Here is a 22,854-nt window from a genome sequence, read left to right as displayed (position 1 = left end):
CCATTCAAAGGAATTGGTGTTTCCATACCAGGCTGTGATGCAGCCACTCAAGTACACATACAATCAAAATGTTCATGTAAAGTCCTGAAATCAAGACCAACTATTCTGGTAAAAAAATTATTAATTTAAGGCACTTACATCAGATTCTCACTTTAAGGAAGGTAGGCCATTTTTGTTCCTCTGTGCGACACATAAATTCAGAGTTCACAAATTCACCATTTGTCACTTGATTACTCTGGAGATTTTGGAGTCCATTTTAAATGAGAGCATAGCAGTTACAGCTGGTGTAAAGCCAGGGGAATACTTATCAGAGTTGTATGACATTTCTTTTCTAATTTAATGAAGACATTAACTTTATGGTAAATGGGACAACTTGCCTGCAAAACTTCACAAATATTTCTCACATGTTTACAATATTCATTTCTAGCTCAGTTTATTGGAGAATTGGAGGAGATGGCAGTTGAATGCGTGGCTGAGGAGTTGGTGCAGGGGGCAGGGTTTTAGATTTTTTGAATCATTGGGATCTTTTCTGGGGAAGGTGGGACCTGTACAGATTGGATGGGTTGCACCTAAACTCGAGGGGGAGCAATATCCTTGCAGCTAGGTTTGCTAGCATAGTTCTGGAGGGTTTAAAATAATTTACAAGGGGGATGGGACCTGGTGCGATAGAGCAGTGAAAGAAGTGCATGGAGTAAAGCCAGATCTAGCATATAGGGAGGCTTTGAGGAAAGAGAAGCAGAATAAAGGGTGTAAAGGTAGTAAGGTAGAAGGGCTAAAGTGTGTGTACTTCAATGCACGAAACATCAGCAACAAAGGTGATGAACTGAGAGCTTGGATACATGCATGGAATTATGATTTAGTGGCCATTACAGAAAATTGGCTGGTACCAGGGCAGGAATGGATTCTCAATATTCCTGGATTTCAGTGCTTTAAAAGGGATAGGGGGGGGGGAAGGGGAGGAGGGGTGGCATTACTGGTCAGGAATACTATAACAGCTACAGAAAGGGTGGGTGATGTAGCAGGATCCTCTTTTGAGACAGAATGGGTGGAAGTCAGGAACAGGAAGGGAGCAGTTACTCTACTGGGGGTATTCTATAGCCCCCCTGGTAGCAGCAGATATATCAAGGAGCAGATTTTGAGGCAGATTTTGGAAAGGTGCAAAAATAACAGGGTTGTTATCATGTGTAACTTTAACTTCCCTAATATTGATTGGCACTTGATTAGTTCCAAGGGTTTAGATGGGGCAGAGTTTGTTAAGTGTGTCCAGGATGGATTCCTGTCACAGTATGTTGACCGGCCGACTAGGGTGAATGTCATACTAGATCTAGTATTAGGTAACGAACCAGGTCAGGTCACAGATCTGGCAGTGGGTGAGCATCTGGGGGACAGTTATCACTGTTCCCTGACCTTTAGCATTATCATGGAAAAGGATAGAATCAGAGAGGACAGGAGAATTTTTAACTGGGGAAGGGCAAATTATGAGGCTATAAGGCTAGAACTTGCGGGTGTGAATTGGGATGATGTTTTTGCAGGGAAATGTACTATGGACATGTGGTCAATGTTTAAGGATCTCTTGCAGGATGTTAGGGGTAAATTTTTCCCAGTGAGGAAGATAAAGAATGGTAAGGTGAAGGAACCATGGGTGACAAGTGAGGTGGAAAATCTAGTCAGGTGGAAGAAGGCAGCTTACATGAGGTTTAGGAAGCAAGGATCAGATGGGTCTATTGAGGAATATAGGGTGGCAAGAAAGGAGCTTAAGAAGGGGCTGAGAAGAGCAACAAGGGCGCATGAGAAGACCTTGCAAGTAGGGTGAAGGAAAATCCCAAGGCATTCTTCAATGATGTGAAGAACAAAAGGATGACAGGAGTGAAGGTAGGACCGATTAGAGATAAAAGTGGGAAAGTGTGCCTAGAGGCTATGGAAGTGAGCTAAGTCCTCAATATATACATCTCCTCGGTATTCACCAATGAGAGGGAACTTGATGATGGTGAGGACAATATGAGTGAGGTTGATGTTCTGGAGCATGTTGATATTAAGGGAGAGGAGGTGTGGGAGTTGTTAAAATACATGAGGACGGATAAGTCCCTGGGGCCTGACGGAATATTCCCCAGGCTGCTCCACGAGGCAGAGAAGAGATTGCTGAGCCTCTGGCTGGGAACTTTATGTCCTCATTGTTCACGGGAATGGTACCGGAGGACTGGAGGGAGGCGAATGTTGTCCCCTTGTTTAAAAAAGTTACTATGGATAGTCCAGGTAATTATAAACCAGTGAGCCTTACGTCTGTGGTGGGAAAGCTGTTGGAAAATATTCTTAGAGATAGGATCTATGGGCATATAAAGAATCATGGTCTAATCAGGGACAGTCAGCATGGCTTTGTGAAGGGCAGATCATGTCTAGCAAGCCTGATAGAGTTCTTTGAGGAGGTGACCAGGCATATAGATTAGGGTAGTGCAGTAGATGTGATCTACATGGATTTTAGTAAGGCATTTGACAAGGTTCCACACGGTAGGCTTATTCAGAAAGTCAGAAGACATGGGATCCAGGGAAGTTTGGCCAGGTGGATTCAGAATTCGCTTGCCTGTAGAAGGCAGAGGGTCACAGAGGAGGGAGTACATTCAGATTGGAGTGTTGTGACTAGTCGTGTCCCACAAGGATCGGTTCTGGGCCTCTACTTTTCATGATTTTTATTAACGATCTGGATGTGGGGGTAGAAGGGTGGGTTGGCAAGTTTGCAGATGACACAAAGGTTGGTGGTGTTGTAGATAGTGTAGAGGATTGTCGAAGATTGCAGAGAGACATTGATAGGATGCAGAAGTGGGTTGAGAAGTGGCAGATGGAGTTCAACCCAGAGAAATGTGAGGTGGTACACTTTGGAAGGACAAACTCCAAGGCAGAGTACAAAGTAAATGGCAGGATACTTGGTAGTGTGGAGGAGCAGAGGGATCTGGGGGTACATGTACACAGATCACTGAAAGTTGCCTCACAGGTAGACAGGGCAGTTAAGAAAGCTTATAGGGTATTAGCTTTCATAAGTCGAAGGATAGAGTTTAAGAGATGCGATGTAATGATGCAGCTGTATAAAACTCTAGTTAGGTCACACTTGGAGTACTGTGTCCAGTTCTGATTGCCACACTATAGGAAGGATGTGGAAACATTGGAAAGGGTACAGAGGAGATTTACCAGGATGCTGCCTGGTTTAGAGAGAATGGATTATGGTCAGAGATTAAGGGAGCTAGGGGTTTACTCTTTGGAAAGAAGGAAGATGAGAGGAGACACGATAGAGGTGTACAAGTTATTAAGAGGAATAGATAGAGTGGACAGTCAGTGCCTCTTCCCCAGGGCACCACTGCTCAGTACAAGAGGACATGGCTTAAAGGTAAGGGTAGGGAAGTTCAAGGGGGATATTAGAGAAAGGTTATTCACTCAGAGAGTGGTTGGTGTCTGGGATGCACTGCCTGAGTCAGTGGGGGAAGCAGATACTCTAGTGAAGTTTAAGAGACTACTAGACAGATATATGGAGGAATTTAAGGTGGGGGGTTATATGGGAGGCAGGATTTGAAGGTCGACACAACATTGTGGGCCGAAGGCCCTGTAATGTGCTGTACTATTCTATGTTCTATATTTTAAGTCAAGAATATCCTCAAATTTACTGTTAAATTTACTGAGAGAAAATGCATTGCCTTGCTGAATCTAATGATTTGATCAAAAAGCAAACGTACAGTATATTTGTCTCCTAACTACAAATAAGGTTAAAAATTAAATTCAGCATTTACACCTTTTGACTAAATCTTCATTGCAGAACCAAATGTTACACCATTAACTTTTTAAAGTAGGTAGATTACACCTTCATTGGCCACATTATTATGTATAACCGAATGCAAATTCCAAATGATCAGAATCAGGTTTAATATCACCGGTATATGTCGTGAAATATGTTAACTTAGCAGCAGTACAACGCAATACATTATAGTATAGAAAACACACTGAGTTACAGTAAGCATTTAAATATGTATATTAAATAAGTAATGCAAAAACAGAAATATAAATAAGTAGTGAGTTAGTGTTCATGGATTCAAAGTCCATTCAGAAATCACATGACAGAGGGTAAGAAGCTGTTCCTGAAACACTGAGTGTGTGCCTTCAAGCTTCTGTACCTCCTTTCTGGTGGTAGCAATGAGAAGGGGGCAGGTCCTGGTTGGGGAGTGTCCTCAATGATAGTTGCTGCATTTTTGAGGCATCACCCCTTGTAGATATCCCAGATAATATGAAGGGTAGTCCCCATGATGGAGCTGAATAAGTTTACAACACTCTGCAGTTTACTTTGATCCTGTGCAATCTGCAAGGACTCATAATTTTAAATGATCTATATGCTCTGTAACTGTAAATTTGATATCATTGACTTTTTGTGAGTGGGAAGAATGCAGGACATTCTCAATTCTATTAATTATGTGTGTCAATGATCCAAGGGTTTTTCATTTCTCTAATGGTTTTATGCTAATTGTGGTGAACATCAATTGTGATGAAAAGGTCATTCAACCATCTGGCCAATTGTTTCAATGGAATATGTATACTGAGATATGCAATCCATACAATGTAAAAAGTTTCTAGGCAAGAGTTCTGCAATATTATAATTTGGTGGTTATCTTCCAGTCAGGAGTCAGATTCATTAGAAAACAAACTGAATCCTAGATTTATAAACCTATTCATTTTTGTCCAGGGCTTGAATTTTTCTACTGCTTGGGTCTATAATTGACAGAAGGTTGCAGGCTTAAGTTCTCAAGTATTTGATATAAGTCTCACTTGCCTCAAATGGACTCATGTCGATTTACACCAGGCTATTATATGGAGCACAGAAATTGAGCATTCTGTATTGGCTGGGAAGAAGGTAAACTGATATTGTCTTGTTTTGTCATGTCTTGTGCTGTTAAGCAATAGAATGGCATTGACAGTGGTCAGTGGATAAGGTCAGTCTGTGCCTAGTGGATGGTGCAAAATGTGTGGTGGTGTGTGGTCTGTAAAGGAAGAAAAATTATGAAAAAAAGAGAAAATCATTTTCTTAAAAAAAGAGTGGTGGTATGTGAATACATGAGCTGTGGGAAAAGATGACCACTAAAAGGTCCCAAGCTTATTTTCATTCTCCATTTTAACAGCCCTGTAAGATAAGGACAATTCATTCAAAACCAGGGTGAATAAACTTTATCTTGCACTCTGCAAAGCCACTGTGGAATCTCACTTGCTTTCTCACTTCCAGACATAGGTATGTTTGTACACAGTGCAATATATGATCCCAAGTACAAACTACTACCTTTGTTATTTAACTCTCCCAGTTTTTTGTCAGATTTTGAAAGATATTAGAGCAGAAAGCATGCAGTATTGTCATTATGTCTCACAACACCATTTGCTAAAATTCCTAAAGGAGAAAAAAAATAACAAAATAGAAAAGTAACACTGCAAATGCTTGAGGCATTTTGTGGTCAACACGACAGATACAGAAAAAGGTTATCCAACCAAGTATTTTTTAGATTATTTCAAGAAATACTACTAATTGTAGACTCTCGCGCACAGCGAAAATATTAAAACTCGATCAATGAGCAGAACGGCTTCTGTGCCATGCTTCTTTCAGTCATAACCATGCCATCTGCTCCTAACATGGAGCTGGAGATCTAAGTAGCTTTTAATTTGGGCAAAGAGGTGATGATTGATTTTATGTGTTTTTAATTGCTTGTTTGTTTAGGTTCAATGTCTGATGTTATTGAGGATATATGTGATTTTATGAGTACCATTTGAATTTGATGTTTGTATGCAACCCAATTTTTACATTCCAATACCCTCTGTAGAAGGGCTGATGCTAACTGTCATTCCAAGAACCCTACATCATTGGACAAGGTGGTGCTCACTATCACCAGAGCGGCCACTACAGAGTTTGTTAGCAGTACTAGTGTAAATAAACCCAGAGGTGATAATAGTATGAATTGATAGATAACAATCTCATGGGAATCCCATGCCGCCAATCACATCATTAATCTATTCTGAACTCTCAGTCCAAGGTCCTGTCAACTACAGTACATCTTGTGTTGTTTTTCCGTGTTTCTTTCTCCATCACCTTCTCATGCAGAGAGGTAGACTGCCTTTGAGGTAACAAATATATTTTAGTTCAACTCCTCTTAAACCTTCTGCTAACAACCTTAAATCTATGCTGTGGGAAATAATGTTGCTATTCACCCTATCCTAAGGCTTCTAATTCAAGGGAAACAACAAGAACTAGACAACCTCACCTTGTAAGTAAAGTTCCCCTGCTCTGACAACAGTCTCATGTATCTCCACTGCACCCATGCACTTCCTGATGCTATCATATCCTTCCCTTTCACCACAACTTTAGCCTAACAAATGTACTGTGTGTCTCCAACATAATCTTTTTGCTTCTATATTCTTCATCCAGACCACTAAAGGCAACAATCCACCACACAGGAATCTGTGAACAAGGTCTCTCTGTTCCTTTTTAAGTACCACACCCCTTATCAAGTGCGTTCTTTGTTTGCCTTTCTCTAACCTCGTACTCCTCTGAATGGAATTAATTTTCTATGCTACTAACCTGCCTAATAATATCCCACATCCGTAACTACTACTAATTTTGGTATCACTGGTCAAATAACTTTTTTTTAAATCGTGGTACAGTACAGAATAGGCCCTCCTGCAATCCCCCGATTTACCCCTCGCCTAATCACAGGACAACTTACAATGACCAATTACCCTACCAACTGTGGGAGGAAACCAGAGCACCTGGAGTCATTGGGAGAACATACAAACTCCTTACAGGCAGCAGTGGTAAATGAATCCAGGTCACCTGCACTGTAGAGTGTTATGCTACCACGCCGCCCCAATAACTGTGACTCTAATATTTAAGTCCAAAGCATTGATATGTACATCAAAAAGGGAACTCAGCAATTAGTCATATAAAACATCAAATAATCTTCCAGTCACTGACAATTCCAGTACCCTACTCTCTCCTCTCTCTCTCTCCCCTATACACAGTCAATCCTCAGGTAGGGTCTCAACCTGAAGCATAGTTTACCAGTTTGCCTCAGCAGATCCTACCTGACTCATTGAGTTCCTCTAGTGGTTTGCTTTGTACCAGTGGTTGAGTATAATACTGTAATAGTATTCTACAATGGTGCAAATGGCACTAAAAATGGATGTGGGACCTGAAGGCAAAACATTAGCATTTGTAGATGAGGAGCAAATAATCTGATCACATTTGCTAAATTGTTCTCTTTAAATCTGAGGAGAAATTTATCAAGGAGTGGCTGTGAATGAGACACAGACAACTGTGTTGGATAAGTGAAAAAGTAGCTAGTTTAGATGAAAGTCTAATTGTCTGTCTGCCCAGATTATGTGCTCAAGTTTCTGGAGTGGGATGAACTCAATAACCTCCTGATTCAGGCATGAGAGTGCTTTCAGTGAGCCAAGGCCAACACCTCATGTAATATTTTATCATAATGTCTTCCAATTTGTACGGTTTAATGTAAAGGCCCCCAGTTTGTTAAGGCTTCCTTAGCATGTCTCAAGGTATTAACCTGTCTGTTTTCTTTTCCAATATTAATGGGCCTGCTGTATTCCTCCAATAACTTTTGATTCCTTTTTACAGCTGTTCTCTGTAAGTGATTATCTTCCAAAAATATTTAGAAATGTGTGTATTTTGGAAGATGATTAGACTAGAACTTAACCCTTTTCAATTATAATACTCTCCATAGATTTCCATAACGTCTATCGAAACTAATTGAGGTTTGACATTTAGCATCCTATATAGCATAATTTGTAGCAGTAGATGATTAAAATTCAAAAAGAACGTTCAATCAGACTGGCAGCACTCAATCCTGCTGACAGAGAAATTGACCAGTTGGCAGCTCTGTCTTGTGTTTAATTAACTAATTGTTTATAATGTATTTGAAATATTGTTTTGTCAACCTTTAGCAAAGTCACCATTCATCAGAGATCATATTAGTGATGCAGCGAAAGAATTACTGATGTTATTCATGGTGATTTAATTGTTTCCAGTAGAAAAAGCATTAATTTCCAGGATATTTTTTGTTATATCTTTAACAGCAAAATCAGCTGTAAATGCTCACTCTTTGTGGGTCTGCAGTCTTTAAAAGACAAAATAAAAGAAGGATGTTGATTTATATAGCACCTAAAAATCCACAAGGAATTCCAAAGAGCTTTATAGTCTATTTGCACTAGTATTATAACTCTATAATTGGGATAGCAATTTTCACACAGCAATACCCCCAAAATATGACCAGATAATAGCGTCAACTGAGAGATTAGCATTAACTAAGATGATGGGAAGAATTGTTCTGTCTTGTTTCCATTGCATCTTTAAATCTCACCTGCAGAGTCAATGGGGCTTTGGTTTTGTACTTTAACTAAAAAGCATTTTTTTCACTTCACATCAGTCTATTTATGTTCTTATTCCAGATACATGTAATGTCTGGAATGTAATAATAAACATGGAAAATTGCTAAAATACATATTATTTATTCCACTCTCTTCAACTACACTGTGCATGTGTGCATATGCCACAGATGCATCACACATTAACTTAGTCTCTGGGAACCAAACTAGATCTTGTTTTCAATCCCCAAACAATTACTTGAACTCAACGCCACATGAATCAGAACCAAGAATGCTATGAATGACCCCCAGTTTTGAAGAGAATTAAAATTCTTTTGGACTACTTTAAAGCTCATTCAATCACATGATTGCAGACATGCCAAAAAGCCGGGGTGCAAATATTTTTGCGGCATTAGATAGGCAGGCTGATCGGGTAATCTGCAATGCAGTGGGAAATTGCTACGTGTCAAAGAAATTGTTGAGGTGGTTTTCACCCTGAATCTCTTGCAACACTAAACAAAGTTTTGGAAAGATATAGGAAAAATGTGGACAAATGAGACCAGCTTAAATGGAAGGACTAAATGTGTAGACTATATTCTAAATGGAGAGAGAATTCAGAAACAGGTGCAAAGCGACTTGGAGTCTCAGTAGAGGATTCTCAAAGTTTAATTTACAGGCTGCTGTGGTAGTAAGGAAGGCATTGCAATGTTAGCATTCATTTCAAGTGGACTAGAATATAAAAGTAAGGATGTAATGCTGAAGCTTTATAAGGCATTGGTCAGACCACACTTGCTGTAGCTGTTTTATGAACCCCTATCTCAGCAAGGATGTACTGGTATTGGAGAGGATCAAGAGGAGATCTATGAGAATGATTCCAAGGATGAAAGCTTTACATATGAGGAGCCTTTGATGAATCTGGCCCTGTACTCATCAAAATTTAGAAGGACAAGGGGGGATCTCATTGAAACATACTGAAAACCTGAATGGAGTGGATGTGAAAAAGATGTTTCCAATAGTAGGGGAGTCTAGGATCAGAGGGCTCAGCCTCAGAATAAAAGGGCATCTCTTTGGAACAGAGATGAGGAGAATTTTTTAGCCAGTGGGTGGTAAATCTGTGGAAGTTGTTGCCACAGACTGATATGGAGGCTAATAATTGGGCATATTTAAAGCAGAGGTTGATAGGTTCTTAGTAAGGGTGTCAAAGGTTACAGGGAGAAGGCAGGAGAACGAGATTGAGAGGGGAAAATAAATCAGCCATAGCAGGCCAAAATGTCTCACTCTGCACTGAGGTCTTATGGAATCTCAATCAGCATGTACCAGTTCAGTCAAAGAGCTAGTTTCTGTATTATGTGAGCTCGAACGTTTTTACTCACTGCATTTCTGGATGAGAGCTGTCTTCCGAAAATACAGCTGCTACTTTATTTGCCACACTGATCACCAGGAAGTGAGTTAGATCTTAACGAATACTTTGTAAGGCAACCAGAGTACAGCAGAATAAGAGCCTGCAAAGAAGCCAAAGGACGATGCGGGTGGGTGGAGAGCAGGTTTAGTGGAGCGTGGGGCATTACCGAGCTGGAAATGCCCAAGCCACTTTCCAATTTCCCATTGGTCACTAATAGCCTGATATTGATTGCTACAGTGACCGAATGTGATTACAAAAGCTTTTATGTATAAAACACTGTGCACAGAAGGATCCAATTATTAGCCAAAGATCTATAAAACTTCAGGAAAAGCCTGCCAAGAATAGGGGTGAGCATATCACATGATTTAAAAATAAATCACTCTTTTTGTTCTTGCAAGACTGAAAATCCGCTGGCACCAAACAGCATCTCACATCTTATCCTACTAACTATTATTCACTTGGGTTTTGACAGCAGTGACACCAGATTATTCTAACCCAAGCTGCCTCACAGCTGACCTGGGTCTGATGGCATTGATATGTACACAATCATACTTTCAGCAGGGGTACCTTGATAGAGATCAGGAGCGACTGATTTTTTTTTCTCTCCCTAAGGGGCCAGTGAAGCTTTTACAAAGCTCCAACTATAGCTAACTGTTTCAGCTGACTAGGCACAGCATAAGAATCAAATTGAGGTCTTTCTTTGTCTTTGTTCTGGTTATTCCTGAGTTTAATTAGAATAGTTTGCTGAAGAGAACATTAGAATTTTACACTAATATTCTTAATCCTCTCTTTGGCAGGTGAAGTGAGGGAGTGAGTCAAGAGTTTAAATAGGTTTCTTAACAATTAATGTAATTTGTATACCTTGATTCTTCTTGATAAATATGAAAATTCATTTAGACAATGCCAAAAAAATCAATCATGTTTTGTTATAAACCAGGCTAACCTAGAAGGAGAAAAAATTGTGCATATTTCTGGATACCTTCTGCATCACTCAGAAAAATTTATCCTCACATTTTACAAGAATATCTTCATTTTCCACAGCACCTTATAACCAGCATAAAACCCTCCACATGAGGTCAACTGCAGTGCAACAGGCAGAATTTGTCAATGGTGAGATTCTCAACCTGACTAATCTGAAAAATAACAGTTCTTATTTACTCACAAAACAATCAATTGTTGCTAGTTGAGTTTCTGCTGAAAGCATGTTTTTTTTAAGAACCAACACTCAAATTTCATTCTTTGTGTTCACTGAGATCCATAATTTTGCAGCATTAAATACAATCAGTGGAGGCCAGGGCTACGACCAGACTCCGCTTCCTTGCCTCCACATCATTCTAGGCCACTGCTGCTGACCTCTGCTACGTCTTACAGCTTATTGCTTGATGCTGCATGAGGGAGTCGCCCAAAATGTGGAACTCTCCAAACTGCAGGCCTTCAGGGCTTTCAGTCATGAGTTTAGGGAGACCTCCCTGGAAAAGTCCTGGCAGGAACAATTGGGTCTTCCCTGGATGATCTCCAAAGCTCCCATGCAAAAAGAAGATGCCTCCTGCAGGGACTATCCTTCACCGAGATTACATCTCGATCCATTCTCCTGGTAACTACTTACACTCTCACTAGTACACCTCAGCTCTGTTCTCTCATTGGATCATAGATTCATTCAGAAATAACATGGTAGTGCATGTTTTTGTGTCATGACGATGCATCTCTTTGTGCACTAGCTGTAAAGATAGCTCCTGATGTACTAAACAGCAACACATCAACAGGGAATGCAATTATTCAGTGCAATTCCTCACAAACAAACTTGATGATGCTGTATGGGAACCTTGCACTTGAAATTCTAGCTCCTGCTGTGACTTTTACAATCAACGATGGGGAGCTCCTTCCTGCCAATGTACATCTAAGAAAACCAATATCAAGCAATATCCAAATATGAGTTTTCCTTAAAAATGACATTATGTTGATATACTGGGCTTAGGAATGAGTTTGATCTACTGCCCGTGAAAAGATGGAGGAAATTGATTGACACGATGGAAAAACAGTTAATGCTGCTTCCTAACAGCTTGAGCAGTGCTATCGTTAAAGAGATTGCATGTTTCTCCATGATTGCAAATGTCCACTAAAGGTTTCCTGGATTCTCTTCCCAAAAACTTTGTTTGCTAGTTAGTGGCAAATGGAATTGAGTATAGTACAACCATCAGTGACTCAGCCTATTGTTAGATATTCACTCCCGCAGGGGGCCTTTTTTTGCTAAACACAGCTTTCTAAATGTAGCAGTTCAAACTTTTAAAGAACAAAGAGCTATTTTTGAGTAAATTAAACTTCTTTGTTCAGCTTTTTGCAAAATGGTGCCACACTAGTGGTAGCTTGTTGCAGTAGCTCTCATGCTTCGCTGTTTTCATATTATTTTATGTCATTTTTATGTTTCCCTCTGGGGCTTCTCTCCCCTTTTCTTTCTTCCACGGCCTTTTGTCCTCTTCTATCAGACTCCCCCTTCTCTAGCCCTGTATCTCTTTCACCAATCTCTTTACTTCATCCCTCCCCCTCCTGGTTTCACCTATCACCTTGTGTTTCTCTCTCCCATCACCCATCTTTTAAATCTACTCCTCATCTTTTTTTTTCTTCAGCCTTGCCAGAGAGTCTCGGCTCCAAATGTCGACTGTGCTTTATTCCATAGATGCTGCCTGGACTGCTGAGTACCTCCAGCATTTTGTGTGTGTTGCTTCGATTTCCAGCATCTGCAGACTTTCTCTTGTTTGTGACACTGCTAAGTGTGTTTTTATTTAAGTGTTGTTACTGTAATGAAAGAATTTCACACTCAGGATTAACAAAGTACTTATTATTATAAATGGGAGTCAGCCTTCAATTCTTAATATAAATTGCAAGGCATATTCAGTCTGAATTTAAAAGGACAGTTTCGCAAACAAACAGCACTGTCTATAGAGCACAATACGGCCCACAGCTGATTGCTTAAAAGATGCAGTGGCAACCAATAGGGTTATGTTATTTAGCATGTATCAAAGCAGACAACACTGGCAAAGTTATTTAGTTCATGGAAGCTTGCAGACCAGATCGATATTATCACTTAGCACACTAAATTGATGATGTATCAATAATGGGAAGATATGTGTACTCAGAGGGTCACCTCTCAAAACATTAATGGTTGGTGTACAGGAACTCTGTCCCCAGAAGATTTTAGATCACCTGTGTGAAGATACCTGAAAAAAAATTATGTGATGAAGTTACCCAAGTAGCAAAAATGGACAAGTGAAAGAGAGTAGTTAGGCTTGTTAGGAATGGTCAAGGAGCATTAAGAAGAATGACAGAAAGACAGGGTGAACTAGAATCCAATCCACTGCCTTTGATTTCTGTGGCAGATTACTCATTTGTCCAAAGCTCACTGGTATGTCTTTTTAGCTTATAGGAATTGTGCCTGTGTTTTAGAAGTACTTTGTGTTAGAAATCATTGGTAATTTGGAAATCTTCTATAAAATAGAAATCCTTTGTGAGTTTTAAATGGGTTTTAAGAATTTCATTTGAATTTAAACATGTATGAATAACAAATAAATATGGGTGGCATGGTAGCACAGTGGTCAGCACAACGCTTTACAGTACTGGTGACCCAAGTTCAATTCCGGCCACTGTCTCCTCATAACCACGTGGGTTTCCTCTGGGTGCTCTGGTTTCCTCCCACAGTCCAAAGGTGTACTGGTAGATTGGTTAATCGGCCATTATAAATTGTCTCGTGATTAGGTTGTGGCTAAATCAGGGGTTGATGGGTGACATGGCTCAAAGTTCCTGGAGGACCTTTTCTGTGCTGTATCTCAATAAATAAAAAATAAATAAATGAACTGTATTTAAACTAATTTGTTAGCTGGTAGGACCTCCCCCTTGGTAGGAAGAGTGGAAGTAGTGAATATTGGCAGCTAAATTCGCATGGGAGAATAAAAGGGAAGCTAACTACTCTTTGAAGATTAGTTGGTTACAGTACATCTTCCCTTCAATGAGAGTACCCATAGCTATCTATACCAGATAGGGCTGAAGTTGTTTGTTTGAGTTTAGAACTTCATGGTCAGCAAACACAATACCATCAGAGCTAACCTTATTGCTGAAGGTTAAACATTGACAAGGTAGCTGAAGATGTGCTTTACTGCAGCTATCGGAGCTGTTCCTTCACCACTCCAGAGACTCAGGTTCAATGCTTATCTCTGATTTTGTCTGTGTGGAGTTTACACATTCTCACTGTGACTGCATGAGATTCATCCAAGAATTTCCTGCCACATCCCACAAAATTGTAGGCAGGTACATCAGATTGCCACTATAACTTTCCCCTCCTGTATAAGTAGAGACTTGGAAGGAGGGATGAGGACTAGATGAGAATATGTATAGAGTGAATTGGCATTAGCATTGGTTTAGCAAACGCAATCAGTTGAGAAGCAAGTTTCTATAGGCCGTGATCCTGTGATGTGCTGTTATTTTAATTAGTAGTTATATGTTACTTATAGTACTAGAATCAAAAGAAAATTGATGAGCATATGAGAGAGAATAATAGGATTGCAATCAAGAGAATATCTGCAGATGCTGGAAATCATTTCTTTGGTCTTGCTGACACTGAGTGAGAAGCTACTGTTGTGGCACCACTCAACCAGATTTTCAATCTCCTCCTGTATGTTGATTCATCATCATCTTTCATTCAGCCAATGACAGAGGTCTCACTGGCAACCCGAAATGATGTGTTGGAGTAGCACTTAGCCTGACAGTCAGAGTAGAGCGGGGGTGAAGCCCACAGCCTTGAAGTGCTGAGAGAAATTGTTACCAATCTGAACTGACTGGGGTCTTCAAGTGAGAAAATTAATGACCCAGTTGCACAAGGAGGTATTGAGGCCTAGGACCTGAATCTTATTGATCAGTTTTAAGGGAATGATAGTATTGAATACTGAACTGTGATCATTGAAGCCAGTTCAAATTAGGTCCGAAGTTACCACTTCACACATGAGGTGGCTTTCTGGAAATTGTACCTCTATCTCTTGCATTGAACTGGTTGCCAGACCTGAATGCCACTGATTTGGCCCCCAGCAGTTTGCAGATCTCATGGTTCAGCCAAGGTTTCTGATTAGAAAAGACTGAATGATTTTGTAGAGACACGTTCTTCTATGAATTTTTATAAAGTCTGTGACAACCATGGTGTATTTGTTCAGATCCTCTGATGAGTCCTTGATACTAACTCAAAGCAATCACATAGCCACTCCTTGGCCACCTGCACCCATCTCTTTGGTGTCCTTATTTCTGGAGCCTAGCTCTTTAGCCTCTGTCTGGAGGCAGGGAGGAGGAGGACAGCCAAATGGACAAATTTTCCAAAGTGCAGTCTGGGTATGAAATGGTAGGCATTCCTAATCATAGTGTAACATTGATCAAGTTGTGTTGGATCCCCTGGTGCTATAGGTGATATGTTTGATGATAATTGTGAAATGTTTTCTTCAAATAAGCCTGACTGAACTCCGTAACAATGACTTGAACGGAGTCAGGGTAGGTTGATTCTTGTCTGCTAACCACAGCATCAAATGCTTGTTTAACATCTGTTTTTGGCAGTATGTAAAATGTAGTCAGGATCTCCACAAGGGAAAACTCTCTTGCTATGTAGAATGGTTGGCATATCATCATTAGATGTTCCAGGTTAGGAGAACAAGAGAGCGACAATACTGATGAGTCCAGGCACCACAAAGAATTTATCATGAAATGTAGACCTACCTATTGCCTTCCACAAATCAGCAGTCCAGTCCACAGAGCGATAGAGCAGTGAAAGAAGTCCTTGGAGTAAAGCAAGATCTAACATATAAAGAGGCTTTGAGGAAAGAGCAAAATGAAGGGTATAAAGGTAGTAAGGTAGAAGGACTAAAGTGTGTGTACTTCAATGCAAGAAGCATCAGTAACAAAGATGATGAACTGAGAGCTTGGATACATACATGGAATTATGATGTCATGGCCATTACGGAGACTTGGCTGGCACCAGGGCAGGAATGGTTTCTCAATATTCCTGGATTTCAGTGCTTTAAAATGGACAGAGGGGGGAGGGAAGGGGAGGAGGAGTGGCATTACTGGTCAGGGATACTATTACAGCTGCAAAAAAGAGTGGGTAATGTAGCATGATCCTCTTTTGAGTCAGTATGGGTGGAAGTCAGGAACAGGAAGGGAGCAGTTAATCTACTGGGAGTTTTCTATAAGCCCCCTGTTAGCAGCAGAGATACCAAGGAGCAGATTGGGAGGCAGATTTTGGAAAGGTGCAAAAATAACAGGGTTGTTATCATGGGTGACTTTAACTTCCCTAGTATTGATTGGCACCTGATTAGTTCCAAGGGTTTAGATGGGGCAGAGTTTGTTAAGTGTGTCCAGGATGGATTCCTGTCAAAGTATGTTGACCGGCCGATGAGGGTGAATGCCATACTAGATCTAGTTTAGGTAATGAACCGGGTCATGTCACAGATCTGTCAGTGGGTGAGCATCTGGGGGACAGTGATCACCGCTCCCTGACCTTTAGCATTATCATGGGAAATGATAGAATCAGAGAGGACAGGAGAATTTTTAATTCTGGAAGGGCAAATTATGAGGCTATAAGGCTAGAATTTGTGGGTGTGAATTGGGATGATGTTTTTGCAGGGAAATGTACTATGGACATGTGGTCGATGTTTAAGGATCTCTTGCAGGATATTAGGGATAAATTTGTCCCGGTGGGGAAGATAAAGAATGGTAGGGTGAAGGAACCATGGGTGACAAGTGAAGTGGAAAATCTAGTCAGGTGGAAGAAGGCAGCATATGTGAGGTTTAGGAAGCAAGGATCAGATGGGTCTATTGAGGAATATTGGGTAGCAAGAAAGGAGCTTAAGAAGGGGCTGAGAAGAGCAAGAAGGGGGCATGAGAAGGCCTGGGAGAGTAGGGTAAAGGAAAACCCCAAGGCATTCTTCAATTATGTGAAGAACAAAAGGATGACAGGAGGGAAGGTAGGACCGATTAGAGGGTAAAAGTGGGAAGATGTGCCTGGAGGCTGTAGAAGTGAGTGAGGTCCTCAATGAATACTTCTCTTCGGTATTCACCTCTAAGAGGGAAGTTGATGATGGTGAGGACAATATGAGTGAGGTTGATGTTCTGGAGCATGTTGATATTAAGGGAGAGGAGTTGTTGGAGTTATTAAAATACATTAGGACGAATAAGGCCCCAGGACCTGATGGAATATTCCCCAGGCTGCTCCACGAGGCAAGGGAAGAGATTGCTGAACCTCTGGCTAGGATCTTTGTGTCTTCAATGTCCATGGGAATGGTACTGGAGAATTGGAGGGAGGCAAATGTTGTCCCCTTGTTCAAAAAAGTTAGTAGGGCTAATCCAGGTAATTATAGACCGGTGAGCCTTACATCTGTGGTGGGAAAGCTGTTGGAAAAGATTCTTAAAGATAGGATCTATGAGCATATAGAGAATCATGGTCTGATCAGGGACAGTCAGCATGGTTTTGTGAAGGACAGATCGTGCCTAACAAGCCTGATAGAGTTCGTTGAGGAGGTGACCAGGCATATAGATGAGGGTAGTGTAGTAAATGTGATGTACATGGATTTTAGTAAGGCATTTGACTAGGTTCCACACGGTAGGCTTATTCAGAAAGTCAGAAGGCATGGGATCCAGGGAAGTTTGGCCAGGTGGACTCAGAATTGGCTTGCCTGCAGAAGGCAGAGGATCATGGTGGAGGGAGTATATTCAGATTGGAGGGTTGTGACCAGTGGTGTTCCACAAGGATCTGTTCTGGAACCTCTGCTTTTTGTGATTTTTATTAACAACCTGGATGTGGGGGTAGAAGGATGTGTTGGCAAGTTTGCAGATGACACAAAGGTTGGTGGTGTTGTAAATAGTGTAGAGGATTGTCAAAGATTGCAGAGAGACATTGATAGGATGCAGAAGTGGGCTGAGAAGTGGCAGATGGAGTTCAACCTGGAGAAGTGTGAGGTGGTACACTTTGGAAGGACAAGCTCCAAGGCAGAGTACAAAGTAAATGGCAGGATACTTGGTAGTGTGGAGGAGCAGAGGGATCTGGGGGTACATGTCCACAGATCCCTGAAAGTTGCCTCACAGGTAGATAGGGTAGTTAAGAAAGCTTATGGGGTGTTAGCTTTCATAAGTCGAAGGATAGAGTTTAAGAGATGCGATGTAATGATGCAGCTCTATAAAACTCTAGTTAGGCCACATTTGGAATTCTGTGTCCAGTTCTGGTCGCCTTACTATAGGAAGGATGTGGAAGCACTGGAAAGGGTACAGAGGAGATTTACCAGGATGCTGCCTGGTTTAGAGAGTATGGATTATGATCAGAGATTAAGGGAGCTCGGGCTTTACTCTTTGGAGAGAAGGAGGATGAGAGGAGACATGATAAAGGTGTACAAGATATTAAGAGGAATAGACAGAGTGGACAGCCATCGCCTCTTCCCCAGGGCACCACTGCTCAGTACAAGAGGATATGGCTTTAAGGTAAGGGGAGGGAAGTTCAAGGGGGATATTAGAGGAGGGTTTTTCACTCAGAGAGTGGTTTGTGCATGGAATGCACTGCCTGAGTCAGTGTCAGTTGTGGAGGTAGATACACTAGTGAAGTTTAAAAGATTACTAGACAGGTATATGGAGGAAATTAAGGTGGGGGGATATATGGGAGGCAGGGTTTGAGGGTCGGCACAACATTGTGGGCCAAATGGCCTGTAACGTGCTGTACTATTCTATGTTCTATGTTCTATATGTTCCATCCAGTGTATCAAGAAGTCCTCAGATCTTACCAATGTATCCAGCGTGTCTGGAGTAAGCCATGTCTCTGTGAAACACAGAACACAGCAATTCCTCATTTCTTTCCAATACAGCAATCTCGCCATTTTATTCTCATTCTTGTTATCAAGCAACTGTACATTTGCTAACAAGATGCTGAGTGGATGGAGTTTCATTCCTTGGCATTTCTTCCCCTCCTTCCTCTCTTTTGATTATGGCAATGTATCTTCATGCACTTAAATGTGCCGTACCTGCCCATGCTTGAGGAGTTAAGTCCACCAAGTCCTTCAGCAGATACTGAATTTGCTTGTTTATTAAGATGGTTCAAATACATGTTGCTTAGAGTGAAATTTCAGGTTGTAGATTGCAGTGAGAGTAATTCAGAAGAAGTATATTTCAAAGTTTTGTAAACAGCCCACAGCACATCGCCATGATTCACCTGGAGGAACTCATTTAAAGAAAACAGAATTTCAGCGTTACACATTATCATTATCTTAAGATCTTGAATTTATTTTGGCCTAATATGATAAAGCTTGTTAACTGAATAAGAATATTGTATCTGTGAGGATGCCAACATATTCATTTCGTTATTTTCTGTATTTATGACCTTTTCTGCTATGTGAAGCAAGAACTATTGGCTTAACACAAATATTCATTTAGTAAAGATCTGGATAGGTGTCTTGGGGCTGCTCCACAGCATGGAATGACAAACATCTGGTCCATTTTTTATTCCAGGTCATTTTTCACCTGCTGCTTAAGAAAGAAGGCAAAAAATATTTAACATTGAATAATCATTTAAGTATCACTGGCATATAGTGAAAATCATACAGCCCAGAGTCTGCCCATCAAGATTAGGTAAACTGCTGATGCTATTCCACAAGGACCAGTTAGTCCAAGACATGTGAAGTTAACTTTCCCTTATGTGACTTAGAGATATGTCTCAAAACTTATAAATTATTTGGCAGTAAAACTGACCAGGACATTATTTTTCTACAATGGTTACAAAGGCCAGAATGAAACTGAGGCTTGTTGGACAATACACTATAAGTAGATTTCCCAAAAGTTCATAATTAAACATTACTTTATTTAAACAATCAGCATGAAGCTCTTGATTTTGTTTCAACAATCAGATCTGTATTTGTGGAACCAGGAATTGGAAATTTTGATATTAAATACTTTGAAACTGTTAACATTGGCACAGGATAAGGGTTTTATTGATGCTCTGCACTGTTACCACCAACTTCCTTCATTCTCCCAGTTGTTAATTCCTAAAAACCACAAAGAGACCTGCTTCTTTTTTTTTTGCTTACTGTTATTCTGAAAGAAAGTTGCAGAGAATATTGTGTGCCTTTACCCTGAGTGTAACATGATCTCAAAGTGTCTCAGGGACCAGAAGTTTTTTTAGAAAACATTGCTTAAGCCTTGTGTTCACTGCTGTTTCACAGAGGCCAATTAGGCTTGATGGTGCATTTTAGAAAGCTGTCGCCAGGGCTTGAACCAGGAATAGCAAACAAGGCCCAAAGTAAATAAACGAATGGGTAAGTACCACATATCTCTGGAAAATCATGCCTTGAGACCCTCTCCCTGAGACTGGGATTGTTGAAGTACTGAACTGAGAACAGGTTAATTAGATTTGACATTATTTAACAGCAGTAATTACAAGCTAGCAATTAATCAGGGAAAGTCTCCAAACAGAAGGAGAATAAATAAACTGACAGTGGTCCTGGATCCATTACAGCTTTCAGATCAGGACATGGTCCAGGTGTCATGCTGAGGTGGGGCCAGCCAGTCTTGCCCAGTTTCTCTGGGGATCTGAGCAACTTCTCACCCATTCATCCTCTTCTTATGAAGTTCTGTATCGTGAAAAACTGTTGAATACAGTGAACAATGTCACTGCTCGGTCACTGATGTCATTGAGTTATCCATGTAAAAAATGTAAGCCTAGTGATTTGAATGTTTGGAAACCACAGTCAGCTTCTTTGCAAGCTAGTTTGGCTGTTTTTGCATCATATTTTGTCCTTGCAAATATTTTTTCAAATGGCCTGTCCAGACAGAAACAGAATCATTTTAGCAGCAGCCATTTTTCTCTTACTGGCAGGGTAAAGGTAGTTAACTGTCCCAAAGACATCTCACAGGAACTTCAGCAAACTAACACTTATGCTGAGCCATTAAAGGAGACATGAAGGTAGATCTTCAAAAAATGACAATGCCTTTTCAGGAGTAATTTCAAGGAAGGAGAGATGTGGAGCTTAAGAGAATATGGCAGGATCTAGAGGCTTGACAAATGAAGACTTTGCTGGCAAGGATGGAGTGTTTAAAATTCCTAAGTGATCAAGAAGCTGAAATTAGAGATATCCTAGGTTGTTGCAAAGCTGGAGGAGGCTCTGGAAAATAAAGGATGGATGAGGCTATTGAGAGATTTGGAAAGAAAAGAGTGGAAATGCTAATATTGTTTGACTGGAAGCAGTTGTAGGTCCATGAGAACTGGAGTGAAGGGCTGAGTCATAGCCAGCAGATTCTTGGATGGTTTCTGTTGGGATAGGTTAGAGGTCACTTAGTAATGGTTTGGATTTGCAAAAAAGTGGTAGATCAAGTATTCAGCAGCAGATGCATTGGTTGACTTGGTTAAGCCTGGATTTTGTGATTGTCATAACAAAAAACAGAACAGTATTAACAAGCATTATTTAATTGATGCTTTATGAGGGCGTTGACTAACACTGACATTTTAGAGTTAGGCAATTATGCTCCACTGTCCCCTTATAGGCAATGCTGCACAATCAATCATAAATCACTTGAAGTGTTGAGAATTTGGGCTACTTACGATCTAGTCCAAACTAAAATAACCTGGGACCGTATACCCTTTTACCCTACCATAAACGCTGCTTAACAAACTCTCTGGTCCTTACTCTTCTTCCCCTTGTTTACATGATACCCACTTACAATATGGCCTAGAAACAGAGCCTGAGCTTGCAAAAGAAAACCGATAACATCCAGTTCTATCTTTAATAATTTTATCACTGCAACATTATTGCAGTGCTTGCTGAAGGCTTATCCAGTATCATCTAACAAATTAATACAGTTCCTGGTCAACTCTATGTTAGAAATCCTATTGAGGAAGTTCTTCCATAATCTGAGATAGGTAATCTCCCTACTGGTTTGCTGTTAGGCTGACAATTAGCAAAGGGACCAATCCAAAGCCTTTGTGAGACTGGAATCAAATGCAGGCCAGAGTGGGTAAGTAGATTTGCTTTTCTTTTCTGAAGAAGCTGGTGACCCAGATAGCTATAATAATCTAGTCAATTCATGGCCATCCACACATCTTTAATTTCCTGAAAAAATATTGAATTCATATAACTGCATTTAGGCTTGTTCTTTGTATTGTTAGTCTAATTGTTTGCATTAGTAATTTGAACCATCACAGCCAAAAGAACCTAGTCCATAGGATTCTAATGTGTGGAAGAATACCAGAATGGATTTTTGCTCCAATGACCTAACTATTCAGCCACAGCTATTTATTATTCCAGGTTCTTATGGTTCTCTCCTTCACTTGCTATGTTGTCTTTGACATTCATTGTCCACATAAATTCACATTGATAACTTCTTCCAGCCTTCAAGTGTAGATTTTATAGCTTAGATTGTAAATCTGTATTGCTTCAGACTCTTGAAACACTTTAATGATTTCAAAAGGGGTGCTTCACTGATAGCAGACTAACCAAGGGGCTGATAGTGTTGAGAATTATTAAATAGATATTGAAGAGAGTGGTTAATCGAGAGACGGTAGGTTTTTGGGGCTGATCAATGGTTCTTCAGAGATTTCCTGCTCCTTTAATCCCATTTGAAGATAATATTTGACTATAAGGACAGACTTGTTTATTCTTTGTGACTCAGGGGGTTGAATGACAAGGGCATTTGGCTTATAAAAGTTAATAATTTAGAAATGTGTTCCCTAAGAAGGATTTCTGCACTAATTTACTGCGAAGAACTTCGAAAAACTAAGATGATGGGTTGAGTATGTATTGTAAGCACCATGTAACCAGCAACATCAAGCATTACCTAAATCTGTTCACATATGTATCATTTATTGTATGTTCACTTGCATGATAAGTATCTCACAGAACAGAGAACCTAAAAAAGTACAGCACAGGAGCTGGCCCTTTGGCCCATAATCTTGTGCTAAACCAGTTAAATTATTAATCAAATGGTCAACTAAATGAATCTCTTATGCCTACACCATGTCCTTATCTCTCTATTTTTCTCACATTTATATGTCTATCTAAACA

The sequence above is a fragment of the Hypanus sabinus genome, chromosome 10, assembly GCF_030144855.1.
Source record: "Hypanus sabinus isolate sHypSab1 chromosome 10, sHypSab1.hap1, whole genome shotgun sequence".
NCBI lineage: Eukaryota > Metazoa > Chordata > Chondrichthyes > Myliobatiformes > Dasyatidae > Hypanus > Hypanus sabinus.
The sequence above is the reverse complement of the archived record's forward strand: the minus strand, read 5'-3'. Positions refer to the sequence as shown.